Below are 18,087 nucleotides of genomic sequence, written 5' to 3'. Positions count from 1 at the left end.
CCACGGAGCGGGTTGCAAAGCCTGGTGGCATCTGGGGATCACCGCTAAGCGCGACGCAACGGAACCGGAGGCCTGAAATTAAAGCTGTCGGTGTCGACACCTGGCGATGGGAGGACTGGGAGTGACGATGGAGACCCCGCAGCTCCTGGAGCATCGCTGCTGGGGGCAGCGCACGGCTCCTGGGGACATCAGCTGCCCAGGGGAACTGCTTGGCCTCCCCGCGTGTCCCCCCACCAGGGAGCATCCTCAGGGCTCGCTGCTCTCCTTTTCCTCCGTGGAAATCCCAACACAGCTGCTAAAGGTTTCCAGGCCTGGGAGGGGGGGGACAGGGGGGCAGCAGGGACCTGTCCCCAGCAGCTTTCTGCTTGGGGACACCCCTCACCGCCCCACGGTCACAAAGGTGCCATCACCCAACGGGACCCAGCACAGGGACTGAGGGGTGAAGAGACCCCGTTGTGGGGTAGCCCCATATGCAGGGCCCCCTGCCCGTCCCCATCCCAAATTTGCTGGGCGATGGAAAGGGCAGGAGGAGGGGGAACTCTCCCCTCTCCCACCTGGCACCCTGGGCATGCAGAGGGGCTGCGTGGCTTCGGCACGACGCCCGTCCCCTCTGGGTGACACTGGGGCTGCAGACAGCACCCTCGGGTCCCCATGAGCCACCCCCCGTGCTCTAACCCCCCCAGGGCTCCCCATTATTGCCTGGAGCCCCAGCAGGACCCATCCCACAGCCCGGGGGTCCTGCACAGATGACAGCCACCCGCAGCCAGGCTGCACACCCTGGGGGGGGGGGTCTCACCGCTTCCTTGGGCACTGCGCATCCATCAGCAGCCCCCGAGCCCACCCTGGGGTGCCCAGCATGGGGGGGGCCGGGGGTCCTTACCCACCTGGACCCATGGGGGGGGTGACAGGGGGACAGCATCGCACCCAGCCCCGGCGCAACCAGCCACACGCCGGCCCCCCCAAAGCAAGAAAACAGCGCGCGGCATGAATAACAAAAGCAGCGATCAGGAAAGGCTCTCCCAAGGGGCCGTAAGTTCTTCAATTAGAGCTCTCATTATAGGAACGAGAAACTCCACTCTGTCTTCTGTGCGGCTAACACTTTTTTTTTCTTTTTTTTTTTTTTTTTTCTCCCCCTCTCTTTTAAAGAAAAAAGGGAGGGAGGGAGGGAAGGAGAGGAAGGCTGCATCTCTAATGCAACAGACAGGTCTGCCGAGATTCACTTTGGCTCTTATTTTGACTTTCATCTCAAAGAGCTGCCCTGGGAATCCATTAAGTCCAATTTAAATCGGCTCTCCGCCCTCACGGCTTCTCCCCGCCTTCGCCACCCCCCCCTCCCCAACCCCAGGCTCCCTTCTCCCCCCCTCGGATGCAAACAAACACAAAAGCCAGGCCACGCAGGGCGAGCGGCGAAGGGCAGGAAGGGCAGCCACCGAAGGGCACCCCCGGCACGGCTCCGGAGCCTCTCCCCGGGGACCGCAGCGCTCCCCGGGAGGTCGCTTCCATCTCCAGCTCCAGCTCCATTTCCGAAGACATCAAAACCCTCCTGGAGAACCCCCGGCCACGCTCCGCTACCTCCCCGACCCCACCAGCACCGCCGATGCTTTAGGGTGGCCGGGAGGTGCCACCGTCCCCATGCGCCCCTCTCCCCCTTCCCTCCCCAGGGGCGCATTTCCATCTCCTTTTATTCTTCCCCCGTACGGCCAGCCGGCTCCATTAAACCAAACTTCCCCTGGCCGTAACCACGCGCTTCTCTCCGGGTTTTTCCCCCCTTTCTGTGGGTTTCACGCTCGTGGGATCATTTCTTCGCCTCCTCAACCCCCCCCTCCTCACCCCCCCCAGCCCGCAGACGCACGCACACACGCAGCCGGCGAGCGGGCGAGGGACAGACCCCTCGGCTTTCATCTCCGACACAGTCATTCAAGCTCCGCTTCTGTCGGATAAGCAGTTTTGCAGCTTCCCCCCGCCCCCTGCAACGCACACGCTCTGCATTGCATCCTATTCATATGTTTTCAATCATTGCCATTTCGGTATTTAAAACAAAAGCGCACATGCCCCCCCCCTCCCCAAATTCCCCTCCTCACACCCCCTTTCCCCAAGCCGTCGGTTCGGAGAAGCGAGCCCCCCCTCTCTCTCTCCGGGCTCGTCAGTCCTCGGCTGGTTTGTTTGTTTATTAATGTCAGCGGATGAATTTTGGGGGGGGGGGGGATCAATTTTGCCGTGGGAGAAAAGGGAGCGGGGAGGGGGGAAGGTGGAAGTCCCGCTGCGGGGCTATCCAAAAACGCACTGCCAGATGTGCGAGCCCCGGGATCCAGCAGCCTCGCCGCTAAGATCCCATTTTTCTCCTGCCCCTCCAGCCCCGCTTTGCCCACCCGAGGAAAAAGAAAGAAAATAGATCAAGTTCTCACGTGCAGACAACGGCGGGGGCAGCCAGGCGCCTGGCCGCGGTGGCACCGCAACTTTTGCAAGTCGAGCGGCGTGCACGCCGCCGGCTCCCGCAGGAGAAGCAGCCCTCCCTCCCCTCCAAGCCCCATTATTTTATTTTTTTTAATTTTTTTTTTATTATTTGAACTTTAGGAAAAGTCGCAGGCAGGACGAGCAAAACGCATCCGTCTCCTCCCCGCGCCGCCGAGGCACAAAACATCCCGAGCCTTCAGCCCCCCCCCCCTCCCCGAGCTTTGTTCCGACACCCATCCGTCGGCAAGTCCGTGGGGTTTCTGGACCGGTTGCAAATTTCTTTATGACTTCCAGCAAAGCCAAGCAGCCCCCTCCCCTGCGGGCAGGACACACACACACACACACACACACGCACACGGACCAGCACCGTGCATCCATTCGGTCGCCGCGGCACACGAGTTGCACAAGGGAAAAATAAAACCCCGGAGAAAGCCCCGTCCGCACAACCCCCCCCTTCGCCCCCTCCCGCCTCCAATCCTGCTGCAGCCTCGATAAAAAGACAGAAAAAGGCAAAAAGCACAAAGATGTAGCTTGCAACAATACCTGCGATGTTCCTTGCTCTCTCCTCTCTCTCCTGCTGTCTCTCTCTCCTCCTCTTCCAGAGCACAGTAGCCAGATTAGATCCTTAGAAAAAAAAATGTGAGAAATAGCACAATTCTCCTTTTTTTTTTTTTTTCCTTTTTTTTTTTTTTTTTTTTTTTCGCTTCCCTTCTCAGCAGCCCTTCCGAGCTCCTTCACTAACCATTATTCATAGACCACTAGGGGATATAAGGTAATTAGAAACGGCCCTATAGCATCCAGCCTGAAAATGTAATGCCAGCGGTAGGAGTGGTGGAGGGCTCTGGCTGCGGGCGGCTCCAGCAGACAGGAGAAAGTGCTCGGTGGAGCTAGGGACGAGGTGAGAAGTGGGGCGGAGGAGAGGGCGAGCGGCCACCGTGCCGCTGCCTTCCTGGCCCCGCAGAGACGCGGCCGGCGGCGGGCAGGGAGAGGCCGAGGGGTTTGTTTGGGTTCGGGGGGGGGGGGATTTTTATTTTTTTTATTTTTTATTTTTTTTAATTTTTTTATTATTTTTTTTTCGGAGCGGGTCGCCGGCTCGCCGTGCCCGCGCGAGCTGCGCTGTGTGCGTGTGTGTGTGCGCGTGTGTGTGTGTGTGTGTTTGTGCCAGGAATAGCAATCAGCAGAGGCAGCACACAGAGCGCAAAAATGCCATCATGCAGGGTCAACAGAAAGCTGCAGACATTTTTTTTTTCCCCTCTCTCTCTTTTTTTTTTTTTTTTTGTAGGCTTAATCCTCTGGAGCGGGGGAGAGCGCAAAGGAGGAGGCTGCTGCCTCCTTTATACTTTTGATTTTTTCCCCTCTCCCAGCCTCCCAGCCCCATTCCCCTACGTGTGTCCCCCCCCACCAACACCTCCCCAACCCCGCAGCGGGGCGATGCTGGGCTAGGTGGGCTCGCACGGGAGAAAAAAGGGGGGAGGCAGCGCACGGGGGGGGGGTGGAGGCAAATGAACAAATCACACCTGCAGCTCTCGGCGCGGCACAGCCAGCTGCAGCCGACCGCCAGGAAAAATACAGGCTGCCGGCGCCGCGCATCTGCGGGGATTTAGGTGCCCGCTGCCCGGCTGATTTGGGGTCGGTGGCAGCTCGTCGTTGGGCACCATGGCTTTTTTTTGGGGTGCTTTGAGGATGGGGAGGAAAGGGAGAGCGTAACAAAGAGCCCTCCCTCCCCGCACGCCGCTTTGATTTATTTCCCCAGGGGAAATCAAACCCGGAGCAGAGGCGAGGAAAAGGGGGGACGGACCCCGGGTGCGGGGTGAGGACGGCGTGGGTGGCCCCCAGCACCCCAGGGTGCAGCCCTGCGTGCGCTCGCTCCGGCTGGAAGGGTGCAAAGGCTCAGCCCTGCTCTGGGCTGCGCTGCTCTAATTGAGGCAGAGCCGTTCACCTTGCTAGCGCAGCGCGGCACGCGGGGGGCTGGAGAGCTATTTGATCCGCTTCCAAGGTGCTGCCTTTCCGTTCAACCCCTTGCTCTTGAAGGATGGATAACCAGGCCCTCTCTTTTCCCTGTTAATTACTCGAGATACCGCGGATCAAGCTGCAAAATAGACCGAAAGCCTCCTCCTAAGGGGACCCAGTGGCTGACGAAGCAGACCGCTCGCTCTCGTCTCCCCAGCCCCAGCCCCACAGCTCCAACCCCACAGCGCGCTCGAGGCCACCCCGGCCAGCCCACGTGTGCCTCTGCGGGATGGGAACACGAGCTGGGACCTCGTGGCTCTCCGGGGACTGGGTGCTAATCCCCCAAAGCACCGGCCCCAAACCCATCACGGGGAATTGCACCGCCACCATTTGGCACTGTGGGCTGCAACCACAACCCTGCCAGCCCAGTACAACCCAGTAAAACCCAGTAAGACCATGTAAAGCTGGGGTGGGATGTACCCAACAGGCAGCAGCCCCAGCTGCTCCTGTGGGATGGGGAGGAGACCGAAGGATTTGGAAGTTGTGCACCACAGTCCCACCAAGTCACGATCCGGTGCAGCCAGGTCACGTTTGAAATCCCCGGCTCCTGGGATCCCATGGTTTTGGGGGAATCTCAGCCTCACGTTTCTGAAACCCTGGCTTGTGTCAAGGTGGAAAGTGAGGTGGAAACCGTAAGCCCCCCACGAGCCCCCTGTGCAAATGAAATCGCCACCGAACGCTTTGCGCGTTCCACGCTGGGTTTTTTCCGGCAGCTCTGGAGCTCCGCGGCTGCGACGGATGGGTTCAGAAAGGCTGATTTTGGGATTTTTCAGCACTTCTGAGGTGACGGTGCCAACGTCATCCCCGCTCATGTGCGTGACGTGCTGCATCTCCCTCAGCCTGACCCCACCGTGCCCAACCATCACCTAGCAGAGCAATTAACGCCGCTCGTTAAACCCTCCGAGCTCCTGGAGGATGCCACTGCGCGGTTGTGCCAAAGGGAAAGTTTCTTTTTGACAAAACCCAGCCCAAATCCCGTTCCGTGAGTGTTGGCTACGGCCCTTGTGCCCCTCGCATCTGGCACCTGCCTCCGAGGAGCAAATCTCGCCCCTGAGCTGCCGCGGAGCCGGCACGAGCGGCACGGAAAAGCCTCTCCCCTGCGCCCGCCCGCGCGCACGGAGGGCAGGGCTCACCTTGCCAAGAAAAGTCAGAGGCTTCCCTGGAAGCAACCCCCCCGCCGGGGGCTAAAAAAATAATGACTCATTGCCATGTCATTTCTGGAGCTGCTAAAACAAAGGCGCTCCGGCTCCGGAGGTGTCTCGCCACGGCGACCTACAAAGATAAAGCTTCCTCCCTGCTCCTCCTCCTCCTCCCGGTGGGAAAAATGAGTCCCAGCCCTGGTCCTGCTGGGCTCCGCTGGCCCCACAGCTCTGTGGGTCCCATGTGGGATGCGTTTGGTTGCTCTCCATCAGCTGAGCCCCTGCAGCCAGCTCTTGGTTGCCAGCACCCGGTGCCGGGGCTGTGCCCTGCGCCCCCTGCTCTTGGCTCCTGGTGCGCGGGGACCCCGCGTCCCCTCCTCCAGCTCCCACCCAGCGCCACGCACCAGCTCCGAGCGGATCTGATGGATTTCCACCTCCTAACTTCACCCTTCGGGCTATTTCTAATGAGCTTCCTGGTGTTTTAAAAAAAAAAACCTTCATCTGGCAGCGCAGCAGCTCTCGGGACGGTTGTGCCTACAAGGATGCTCCAGATCCATCATATCGTGGTCACCCAGGGGTGCACCGGCACCCTGCTCCTCACCAGCTCTGCCTGGTGCCTGTCCCTCCCTCTCGAGCTGCAATCAGTTTTTTTGGGGCCTCAAAAAACACGTTATCCTGGTGCCTGCACTGCCACGATGTTCACCAGTGTGCAGCAGCATCGCCCTAGGCGAGGAGCCACCAAATTCGCCAGTGTCCCCCCAGCCCCACCATCCCCTCACTGCCCCCGTGTCCCCATCCCAAACCTCCCAGCAGCTCCATCCACCCCCAGGCTTGTCCCTGCCGTTGGGAGAGGAATTGGGAGCTTGGCTTTCTGCTCCTCTGGTGCTTTAATGAGTTTCTGGGTGCCCAGCACGTCGCTGCTGCACGCCACGACCCCTCCAGCACCGTTGTGCTCCCTCGGCGTGCCGAAACCCCTCATCTCGAAGGCTTTCCGTGGTGGGAGAGCGGCGATTATTTCCCTCAAAAGGTCTCTTATAATGGAAACCATCTCTCCATCCCTCCTCGGCCTCCTCCCGCCGTGACCCAGGCTCCGTGGAGAGGAGCTCTGCTCCGAGGCAGCGCCGTGTTTCCATGGAAAGAGTGAATAGCTGAGTCTTCCCAGCGGTTTATTAGAATTCCTTTTACTTCGATGGAGAGTTTTAGAGCAAAGTAAAAAGGCTTTAATGTGGGGCTAATGGAGCCCCTGGGAAGTGCAGGAAGGAAATCTCCCCTGGAGAAGAGGAGGCGTGAGGAGAGGGAGGGCAACATTCAAGACAAATTCCTGGACAGGTTGAAATTTTTTTGCAGAAGCCATCTCAGGCAGCGAGAAATGGAAATGAATGTTTGTTTTATTTTTAACAGATGTTACAAAAGACCTGCCAGTAATTCAGCGAACGATGCAAAACCTAGATCCCACTCACTTTTCCCGGCATGTCTTCCATTCCCTCCCTCTCCTGCTCTGTAAGAATGCTTATTTGCATTTCACATATCATATTTAAAAAAATATATTAAGCAATAAAATAACAATCTTAAGCCACTTCATTTCCTCTTTCCCTAAGGCTTTGGTTTCAGTTTAAATCCTTGGTTGTAGCAGCTATTAATTGTTTTTAATAAATTTCCCTGTCTCCTCCCGTTTCCCAAGCCCGTAGCCTCGCCACCGTGGCGGTTGCCCTCTTTGCCTTTCCCCTGGCCCGTTTTCTCCTTGCTCGTGCCCTGCTCCGAGGGACTCGAAGGCTTTTGACTCTGCAAAGTGTCGGGAGCACAACCACCACCGCTCCCTGCCCGCGGAGACCCAGCGGAAAATCCAGGTCTTGGCGGCTGCGGGGAGGAGCTGGGGAGGTGGCGAGGGGAGGAGGAGCCCGTGGCTGAGACAGGAGCCACGCTCTGCCCCGCTCTGACCACTTTCCGTGTCCTAAAAACCAGGGGAAGACTTCGGCTGCTGTGCGAGTTGACATGGACGTGCCACACGCCGGGGGGAGAGGCGGCGCTGAGCCCCCCAGCATCGCCCAGAGGCTGAGCCCAACTCCACGGCACCCACCCACACGTGCAGGTTCCCTGGGAGAAAAAGGGCAGGATTTTGACAGCCAGCGGCCAGCTTTGAAGGGGAGCTAAACCCAAACGTGATGCCAGGGTGGTATTTGGGGGGAAAGGGTGAAATACGGCACACAAAAACGGAGCTGGGAAGATGGCACCAGGGCGGAGGAGCTGAAAGCAGAGCGCGCAACGCCGTGCCCTGAACGTGTGCCCTGAATGTGCTCAGTGTGCCAGGCCTCCTAAAAATTAGCCACTTTGCCAGCTCCGGGTTTAACCTTTGAGGACGGTTTGACCTTTGGCGACGAAACACAAGCCGCAACGTGCCCGCTTTTAATGCCTAACCACAGGAAACTGCTCCTCTCCTCCCCGTACGCCTGAAAGAGCAAGGTCCTGCAGAAAGCTGCGGGCAGGAGCCCTGGGCACCCTGCCTGCCCGGCGGATATTGCCCAAGCGAGGGGGAATCAGGCTGATTTTCTGTCCCATTTCCCTTTGGCTCCCCTGCACGCACAGCCCAAGCCATATTTGAGCCACGGCGATGCCTCGTCTGCAGGATCTCAAGCCAGGAAGGAGGAGAGGGGCTCTGGAAAGCATCTACAGGGCAGCACGGATACACGGGGGCTGCCTTTGCGCCCTTCACAAATCCTCAACTCCAATTTCCAGGCAGAAAATGGCATCCATGTGCAGCTCCAGGTGACGGGGGGGAAAGCTGGCTGCCTTCGCCGAGCTTCCTCCTCTCCCCGTTACGATCCTGCACCTGGTTAGCAACCGTCGGAAAGAGGTTAATCACAGCCCTTAAATCAGGAACCTTGTTGCGGTATGCTCGGGATGCACATCTGTGCTCTCCACGTCTCCTCCCCGCCGGCATTTGGGAGAAGGCGCCATGCCAAAAAAAAAAAACAAAAACCCGCAAACGAGCCCAGTTCCCCCCTAAAGGAGCGCCGAGCATCCCAGCGCGTGGCACCCCGCTAATCCCCGGCCCCACGGCTGTGGGTTGGAGGGGTCCTGGTTCCTGCGACGTTGGCAGAAAATGTTTTTCGAGGGTTGGGCTTTTTCTGGCTGTGATGGAGGGGCGGAGGTGTCAGCACCCGTGGGGAACGATCCGGACTCGGCGCTCTCAGCAGGGGAAGGGCTGCAGCTCCTGCAACCGGCAGCCACCTGGCTCTGCCGCTGGCGTTCAAGCGTTGCAAAGCCCGGCCTGGCCTCGCTATTTCTAGATTCGTCCCAGGGGATCACCCTGCTCTCCCCGTTTTGGGAAAAACAAGCGTTTCTGAGCACCGCAGCTCTTCCGAGGAGAGCCCAGCTGGTGCTCGGCAGCGCTCACCGGCGGGGACGGAGGCTTTTGCGCGCGTGCACGCACACACACGCACGTGCACAGCCGGGAAAATGGAGAGGAATTGATCCTGGAGGCTAAATCTCTTTTGTTCTAGCCCCGTTCCTGTAACTGGATCTCCCCGGGTCTCGGCGCAGCGGATCGCATGGCTTTGCATGCCTTCTCCCGGTGCCAGCTTGTCACATTCCCCCGCCGGCGGCGACGGGGAGGGGACGCGCGAGGGGCAGCGCTGCTCACGGCGCTTGTTTACCTCGCAGCCGCGCACGAGGGGCGCACGGCGGTAATGAGCAGAAGCCAAGAGGGAGCAGATTGCAAATCCACGGCACGAGACCACCCCCGGCTCACGGGCTGGCCCCTTTTTAACGAGGTGCCCCCGTTCTCCTCCCCGCAGGGCCACCCCGTGCCCCGACAGGCTCCTCTCCTGCCTTTCCTCCCCGGTGCCTCGTCTGGGCTGCAGAAATGCTGATTCACGGAGCCCAGCACGGGCAGCAGCGGGGAGGCAGGCGAGGAGCCCCGGCTGAGGCTGCTGCCTCTGCACCGTGCCGCCCGTGTGCCACCCCGGGCGCTTTCACACCAGTGATTAGCGCCAACGCCGCGACGCAAAGACGCTGCAGATTAATCTGCTCTGCGCTTTTTTCCTAGCACCTCTTACCCAGCGGCTCTCAGAAACGGTAATTCATGCCCCCGGAGAGCGAGCTCGCTGGTTTTATCCCCATTCTGCAGGGGGGGAAAGCCAGGTTAAAGGATTTATGTGATGTGCTGGGGACCACGCAGCGAGCGGCTGGGACACCACGATGGGGACGGGGATGTCCTGGGCTCGGTGGCCACGGGGAGGGAGCACAAGGAGGGAGGTGAGGCGGGTGGCTGTGCCCGGGGGATTGCTTGGCTTTCCAAGAGGAGCTGGCTGCCTCGTGCCAGAGCAATGGGGTGTGCACCCTGGTGGCATCCTGGTCCCCAAAGCCACACCAGGGCACTGCAATGTGGTGGCCCTGTGCACAGCGCAAAGCCGCCTGCTGCGCCTCACCTCTGCTCTCCTGCCAGCGCCGTGCATCTGGTGCTGTGCCTCTGCCTGATCACACAAGTCCAGCGGCCCCTGCCCGAAACTGGAGACAGCAAAATGATGCTTTTTTTGGGGGCAGGCTGTGGTGATGGGGTTCCCAACAGCCTGGGGCAGGCAAAAGTCCTGCAAAAGGAGGAATCGGATGCCCGAGCCTCCTGCTTGGCACAAGTCCGGCTCCCTTCTCTTTAGGGCGACCACGACACCCTGCAGAAGAGCTCAGGTGAACACATCCAACCTATTTTAACCCACCAGCACCACTCAGCCCAAGCAGGACCCAGCCTGGAGCAGGTCATGCAGGAGGCAAGAGCTGGTGAGCCAGGCAGCGAGGCCAATGCCTCCCCGAGCCCTCTCCATGCCTCTGCGAGCTGCAGTGGCCACAACAGGGCATGGGGAGAACAGCCCAGGCCACTGGTGCCTGCAGCACCGAGCCTCAGCCCTAAAACCACCTTTCCCTTTCTCACCCTCGTGCCCTGCAGGGCCGTGTTTAAGCCATGCTGCTCCCCTGCTCCCCCGTGCACGGGTGACCGCCTGCCCGCAGCTGGCGCGGGTTCCTCTCGGCTCACGGGGGCTTCTGAATAGATTTCCACCATGCAAATGGAAAGGCCCCAGTGGGTTTGAATAGGAGCCCTTGAGGTATTATCTCAGCAGTGCCTCGAGGCAACCACCTGAATCCTTCCATGACTCGCCGGCCTGCTGCAAAAACCCGAAATGTCTCCAGCGGCGGGGGATTACGGGCAGAAGAGGCTCCCGGGGACCCCACAGATGGGGGAGCTGCCGCCGGCCGTGCACACCCAGCCCTTGGAAAAGCAGGCATGGTAATGCCAAGACACCCAGGCAGGAAACCGAGCTGAAGTTTTCACATTAATCATATCAAGCTCTATTCTTTTTCATCTATTTCAAGGCGAGTCAAAAAGAGGTTCACACTCTCCCCTGGCAAACCACAGAGGATGACGTGAGCCTGTCTCTTGCATTGCAAGTAGAGTGTGTCAAGCAATTAGCAAGTAATCAGGAATTCAGATGTGGTGGGCAGGATACGATCCCTCAAAGAGCTGGCAGGAGCAGAACCCAGCCCGGAGATCCCCATCAGGCGGGGAAGGCAGCAGAGGGAGCAGGGGCTGTTGGTGAGCTGTCCTCGCGCAGACACCATGCCAGCAGAGCCTGCTGCCACAAACCACCTCGCCTTTGGGGCTGAGAGCCCCCAGAGATTTCCCCTCACTCATTTCCACCCTCGGCAAGGCGGCCAGGCTGACACAAGGTGCTGCTCCCCCGGCATCCCACAGCCCTGCCTCCAGCGCCCCTTCCCGATGCGCTTTGAGGTTGCGTCAATTCTTTTTGCCATCCCCATTCCTGGCCGTGCTCAGCACCCTCCCGACACCTCGGAGGTGCCCTGCTGAAGCCAGCATCCCACAATTTATGCTGGGGTGAGAGCCGGAGCGAGCCCAGCCCAGCACCCACACCCCACGGCGCTGGGCACCGCGGGCACGGCACCCACCGTGCGCACCCGGGCGGCGCGGCACGGGGCCGGCGGCGAGGATCCAGAAGGAGCAGGCGGGTGGCAAAGGGGGACGCCTCATCTGCCAGCCGCCCCTCTCCTGCCATTGCCAAGGTAGCACAGACAATGCTATCTGCCGGGGCCGTCAGCCGGCCCTCCTCCCGCCGCCCCTTCAGCCAGCAACCTCTCCATCTGTCTCCAGATGGGGTGTTTCTACCACTCCAGTCAAACCAATTCAGAGTGGAACAATGATGCTTTGTTAACAAAACAATTTTTGTGTGTCGAGCCCTCCTTCTTGCGGTTTTTCTCCCCCCCCCCTCCTCCCCGAGTCCCCAGTGGGTCAGCTTTGTGTGGCGTCCTACATTTTGTTGTTTCTTTCACGTTTTTAAAGGCTCCATATTTCCGTACAAAAGGTGCCTGCGGAGCAGCTTTTATCTGCGAGGCAAGATTTGACACATACGCAGATCACAATTGCGACAGGAGGTTCGTGATGTGGTGGTTAAGGGTGGTGTCAGGACCTTCAGAGTGATGAAGCATTATTTCCAGTGATTTTTGCCTCCGGGATAAAAATTAGAGCTGGTCCTACGGCTGCGTCTGAGGCTTCTGCGAGCTGCAATCACCCAGGGGCTGACGGAGGGGAAGTTGGAGGGAAGATGCGCTCGTAAACCTCATCCAGCATCCCCTGGCGTGGCTGTGTGAGTACAGCCCATTTTCTCCCTTTTCTCCCCATTAAAACCTCCCCACGGGGAGGTCCCGGGCTGTGCCTGACTTCTCCCCAGCTGCACAGGTTGGGATTTGCCCCTTGGGCCAGCAGCAGGGAGGAAATTTCCTTTTTTTCTTCTAAAGACGTCTCCGCAGCGCAGGCCTCCACGAAAAGCAGCTTTCCCCTTCCTTTCCTTTCCTTTTTTTTTTTTTTTTTCCCATTTTTTTTTTTGTGCCCTGAAGCAACAAGCACACAAACCACCTCCTGCTCTCTGCACACAGCCAGCAGCTCACAGCAAACACCCGACCCACCGGCTCCAAAGCAAACAGCCCCGTGCTCCTGAGCGGGCTGGCAATTCCTACACAAGTGGGACTTTTTCTTCCAGCTCTCCCCCCCCCCCGCCGCCGCAGTCCCCTCCTCCTTCCTGTCCTCAGGTAACTGCATCTTCATGGAAACACCACCGCTTCTCTGAGCCACCCCCTCCTGCTCCGTGCCAACACCTCGCTGCTTTCGAGACCAGAGCCGCGGGGACCTCCTGTGCCGTGTCCTCTCCTCCAGCCCTTCCCAGCTCTGTTTGCAGCCGCTGTCTCCCCGCCCGCTGCCCTGCGCCCTGAGCCCACCAGGAATGAGGGATCCCTCCCAAAATGTGCTCTGAAGGAGCCTCCTCGGCCACCTCGGCCCTCTGGGCTCGGTCAGAGCTTGTGCTGTGCGTCTCCAGAGGAAGGAATGTGTTCGGAGAAGGGAGAACCGGGATAATCCCAATCCCCATCCCAATTCCCCATTTGGAAACTCCTCCGCAGCCGGGCGCACCGGGCAGCATCTCTTTTCCAACCCAGCAGCTCCGCGTGGACAAATCCTCGCTGCAAGCTCGCTTCTGCACGGCTGCGAGCTGGGGAAGTCTGGGCACTTTGGAAAAAGAAGATCTGAAGTGTGTTGGGGGGTGATTAGCCTCAGGGATGCCAAAACCTGGCCGTTTGGGGGCTCGGATGGAGCATCACTGGCCTGTGCTCAATGGAGATGACTTCAATTTGCAGCAGGGCTCATGCGGCTGGCTTTGGGGAGCGTGCTCCCACCGCTGCAGCTCGTTTTGGGCACGTCGCACGCACCCACCAGGGTGCTGAGGGCCGGTGCTGAGCAGCGGCACCGTGTCCCCTTCCCCACACCTCCTGCTGGAATCCAGCCCGGAGCCGTCTCTCCGCGAGGACTTTGAAGGAAGTGCAGAATTAAGCCTCCTCGGCGCTTTTTTTATATGTAAAATGCCGAATTTAGCTGCTAATGGCAATTCCCAGCAGAAAAGGATGGTTAGCAGTGGCTGGGATATTTATGAACACTTTCTAAGCAAGCGCTGTGAGGCAGGAAATCTATCGGTCCTCCCGGAAAGCTCCCCGGCTGCTGTTAGGCAGCTGAACGCCAAGTTTCAGCTCGGCTTTTGCCCGTGGTGCTCTGCCATGAAGACACCCTCCCCGTGTCTTCGTCAACCCCTTTTTGGTGGCCATACACGGGTGTCACCAGCCCCTGCCTGGGACAAGGGTACAGCCAGGTCTCCATCCTTCCCCAGATGTTCAGGGGGGTCCCACCGATGGCAAACAGCTTGCGGGGTACCCCAGGGGTCTCCTCAGCTGCAGTGTGGGGCTGACACGTGCCATGCCCATGCCCTGCGTTTTTGGGAGGTTCTCACTGAGAACACGTTGGTTTTCCCCAGCAAAGCCAGCGAAGAATTTACCCAGGGAATTTCTCTTTCCCGGGGCAGAAAACCAGCTTGGAGCGGGCTGCTAGCAGCTAACCGCAAGCTCCTCAGCAGCGGCCGGGGTGAAAGCATTCCCACTCCAGATCTCCTTTTATGTCCACGGCACGGTACTCCGGTGGAGGGCTCTCTTGCTAAGAAAAGCCGTGCTAACTCCCAGCAAGGCGGTCCAGGTACGGGAGCCAGCTCCCCTACGCGCCTCCCTCGGTCCCCCTGAGCAGCTGAGGTGTCCTTAATTCCTCCACCCGTCCCCTCCAAGCCCTGGCTGGCTCAGCTCTCAGGCTGCAAGGCTGCTTCTCCTCCCCGAACGCTTCTCACGGGGTTTCGGGAGGAAGGCAGCCTGCTCGAGTCCCCCAGCCCGCTGCTGGGTGCTTCTGGGGCTTTCCGCACCGTGCCTCCTTTGTCCCGCACGCTGCAGGCAGACAGACAGAAGGTTCCCACCGAAACCCACCTCTCCCCTCTGCCTTCAGCTGAGCCCAAACAAAAAACAGATGGAGAACGAAACGCTGGCAGGGGGAAGCATATGGGTTGCACTTGCGGCAGCCCTCCTGGAGCTGCGGTGTAGCCCTCCTGCTGCGGGGTCCCAGAGGGTCCCGCTACCCCCCTGCCCTGCCAAGCAGCCTGGAGGTGGAAGGGACGCAGGGAGGGAAGGGAAACCAAGGGGTTGGCACCTGAGGACGGCCCAGGAGGAACGATTTCATCCTCCAAGCAGGATCTGCGCGATGCACAGCACACAGGGTCGGGCACAGGACAGTGGGGGACAGCCAGCAGGGGACACTGAGCTGTGTTTAACTGAGCCCCATCCATCCCACACGCTCCCTGGGGAAAGTGGCCACAAAATTAAGTCAGTGCCCTAACGAATGCACCCTGCTTCGCCCACCGTAAGCTGCTCAGGTGTCTTTAATACTGGGATTTCGCTCAGCGCCTGACTTTGTGACCCTAACCATGTATTTTTTAGTGTTCTTGTGCACGCATGAGCGTATCTTCTTCCACCACAGCCTCATCCTTTCACCGTCTTTCTGGAGTAAACAACTCCCAGACTTTTCAGTGTCTGTCCTCAGGGCTGCATCTGTCCCCTGAACGCTCCTCGGTTTTGAAACTGAGCCCCTGGAGCCGTGGCAAGCCATGAAGCATGGCAATGGGGTGGCTGCAGACCCAAGTGTGGCTCCTGGGCGAGGTTTCCTGCTCAGCACCACGCTACTGGTGCCTCGGTGGTGGGCACCCACTGACCCCACACGCTGCCGATGCTCTCCGTGCAGTCCCGTGGCAGGAGGAGAGGGAGAGTGGAGAGCCCACGGTGGGCTTGTGGAGCACACTCAAAATGCCCTGATGGATTGCCCTGCTCACGCTGTGTCCAGGGAGAAGCACAGCAGGGACGGGGATGGGGAAGCACCCAGAAGCTGCTGGGAGCAATCAAAGCGCCGCGTCCTCCTTCCCCTTGCTTTTGCTTTCAAACCCAGCCGCCCCCAACATCACTGTCACTGAGAGCAAAGGCAAGGAAGCTTTCAAATCAGTGTAGTAAGCAGAGAGGGATGAGGAAAGGAAAGGAAGAGCCCTCTGATGGGAATGGGGCTCCTCCGTGGGAGGCTGGGCTCCCCCCCTCGCCCTCGGTACCCAAAGATGCTGGGCCGGTGGCTGCTGCGGCACAACGCGCTGTGAGAGGCAGAAGAAGAAACAGGAACCACCTTAAGGGAGGGGAGCCACCAGCAGAACAGTTTAAAATGACTAAATACTTTCCCAATATCACGGCTCCACGTAAGCACTGCTGTAATTGCCCTTGGGATGTTGCACAACCGGAGGGAGGGAGGGAGGGGCAGGTGCTGGGGGGGCAGGCAGGGAGGGAGCCGGCCCCGGCCTGCAGCACCCAAAGGGCAGGGGAGCCCCCCTGCTGCCCCCCAGGAGAGCAGCTCCACACAGCACAGGGACGTCTCCAGCACCTGGATTTAGCCCTGGAGGGGCCGTTCCTCGTTCCTAGGAGCCAGAGCGCTCCCGGGGGGCTCCCTCCTGGCTGCCCCAGGGAGCAAGAGCAAAAGGCGAGGAACAGAGGAGGAGAGCGCACGGTGCGCCGCGCGGCACAGACAGCGAGAGGCAGAGATAAGGGCTTCATTCAAGCGCTCTCGCTCTCTGGAAGTCTCACGCAGAGCAGCTGGTCTTTAAGACAGTCGCACGCACGACATGCGAGCGCAGAGCGGTTCCATTTCTGGGTGCTTTTATTAGTGGCACTCAGGCAGGGGCATCCACTCGACCCCCCGCGCAAAGGAAAACGGCTGACTCATTCTTCCAGCGATGTTCGAGAGCAGGACACGGCGCTCTGGAGCAGCAGCACGGGTCCTCCCCGCGCTTCGCAAGCCAGATCCCCGGATCCGGGCTCAGACACCACGCGCGTACGCACGCAGCAGCTAAACCGCGGGATGCGCCGGCTCCCTGGATAGAGCACCCGCAGCTTTCGCTTCCAAAAGCAGCCCGCTGATGCTAGAGGCGGGAGGGAAACCTCTGAGAGCTGCAGTCCCGGGGTTTAAAACATCCGTGGGCCACCAGCCATTAAAGAGGATGCTGGGCTGGTTGGCTGCTCTCGGGTCTTTACGCCAGGTTCATCGCTGTGCCGGCTGGGCAGCGTCCAGCAATGCATTAAGTGATGTGACTATTTCTGTTCTCATCACATGTTTGCTCTCATCCTCTCCAGGGTGTGTGTGTGTGTGGGGGGGGGAAAACACATTCATTATGGAGCGTCTTATTTTGGTGAGGCTTTTCCTCTCCCTGCGTACGCGTGCCGTTGGGCTGGCAGAGGAGAAGGGGGGGGTTTTGTTTTCCCAATATCCAGCATACCCAGGTATTTCTCTTCGAGGAGGCAAAGTCAAAGAAATGCTAATCAAATATCCAGGAGTGCACAGTGCTGACATCTGCACCTCGCTACTATATGGCCTTTCATTAGCATTACCTAAATGTACGACCGTACAAAGAGCAAGATTTCCTTAGCAACAGGGCTGCCTTCATATTTCCTCCCCACTACCCCCTGCCCTTAGAAGAAAAATGACTTCAGCTCTTTTGCAGAGTGGCGCTCGCAGCCGCTCGGCGCTGCAGCAGTGCTGCGCGGCGCTGCCAGCCTTGCTATATGCTGCATCTGGGACGCCTTCCTCTCCACGCCGGGACCCGCCAGCCATAAAGCAACCTCTTGACTTAGCTCTTCTGCACAGCCACCATAAAACTCCTCTCCTTTCCTAACCGAGCATATGCAAAAGAGCGCTGTAAAGGGAGAGCGGGGAGAGCCTCTCCTCCGGATGACTTACAGCTCCCCTTGCGCAGGGGGGGATGTCCAGCACGCACGGTGATGCCGGCACCGGCAGCTGCCCCAAATTTGCTCGGTGTCGCCCGGTGCTGGCTGCCCTCCTGCCCAGACCACGCTTGCAGCCATCTCTGCCTTGGGCAGGGAGCTGCCAACCCCCTCCTGCCCGGATCTGGGCCAGGAAGACTGAACACTTCATCCTCCGCGCTCTCCCCCGGTGCCACCGCCTGGTGCGCTGGGCTATTTTAGGAGATCGTCTGGGAGCCTGGCACACGCACCGCGCTGCCGGGAACTCCCTGCTTCTGTTTCTGAAAGCTGGAGGCTGGGATCCTGCTGGGGCTCACCCCTGTGATTCCCGAGGTCTGACCCTCCTCTTGCTGGGACTGGCGCGAGGCTGCCGAGTCAAATGGCACGAGTCCCGGTTAGCAGGGTGAAAGGGGAGGAGGACCATGCCCTCCCCGGCATCTCAACCCCTCCAACTGGGGCTGTGACCACGAAACCTCCCCCCCCCGAGCCCCACCGGCGCTTCGCAGCGTCCTGCCACCGTTCCCCGCCTCTCCCACATGGATACTCTCTCCCTTTTCCATTACGACGGGGTCTTTGATTGCGCGATCGCATAACTATAATGAGACAAATATTTATTTTGCAGATATGGGTTAATCAGACCGAAGGTATAGAAATATTTCATGCGCTAATCAGAGTACCTTCAGCAATCAGTATAGTAAATAACTCAGGTAAATTAACATAGGAGAGTTCCCTTATCAGGTTTTAGCCTAAGATATATGTGCATTAAGGACTA

At 59.2% G+C, this 18,087-nt stretch overlaps 1 protein-coding gene across 11 annotated transcripts in view; it reads right to left on the bottom strand.

Moving 5' to 3' along the window:
- The window catches only part of RAI1 (retinoic acid induced 1), a 69,462-nt gene that overhangs the window by 33,384 nt on the left and 17,991 nt on the right, over window positions 1-18,087 (bottom strand). For 10 of the 11 annotated variants that reach the window (XR_011101705.1, XR_011101708.1, XR_011101709.1 and 7 more), the window contains exon 2: window positions 2,998-3,078. The exons of the other annotated variant lie outside the window; for it this stretch is intronic. The gene's annotated coding sequence lies outside the window, so the exon portion shown is untranslated. The remainder of the gene's footprint in view (window positions 1-2,997; window positions 3,079-18,087) is intronic. 11 annotated transcript variants of the gene reach the window in all.

The sequence above is a fragment of the Anas acuta genome, chromosome 15, assembly GCF_963932015.1.
Source record: "Anas acuta chromosome 15, bAnaAcu1.1, whole genome shotgun sequence".
NCBI classification, from domain to species: Eukaryota; Metazoa; Chordata; class Aves; order Anseriformes; family Anatidae; genus Anas; species Anas acuta.
Note: the sequence above shows the minus strand (reverse complement) of the source record. Positions and strands in the feature narration are given on the sequence as shown.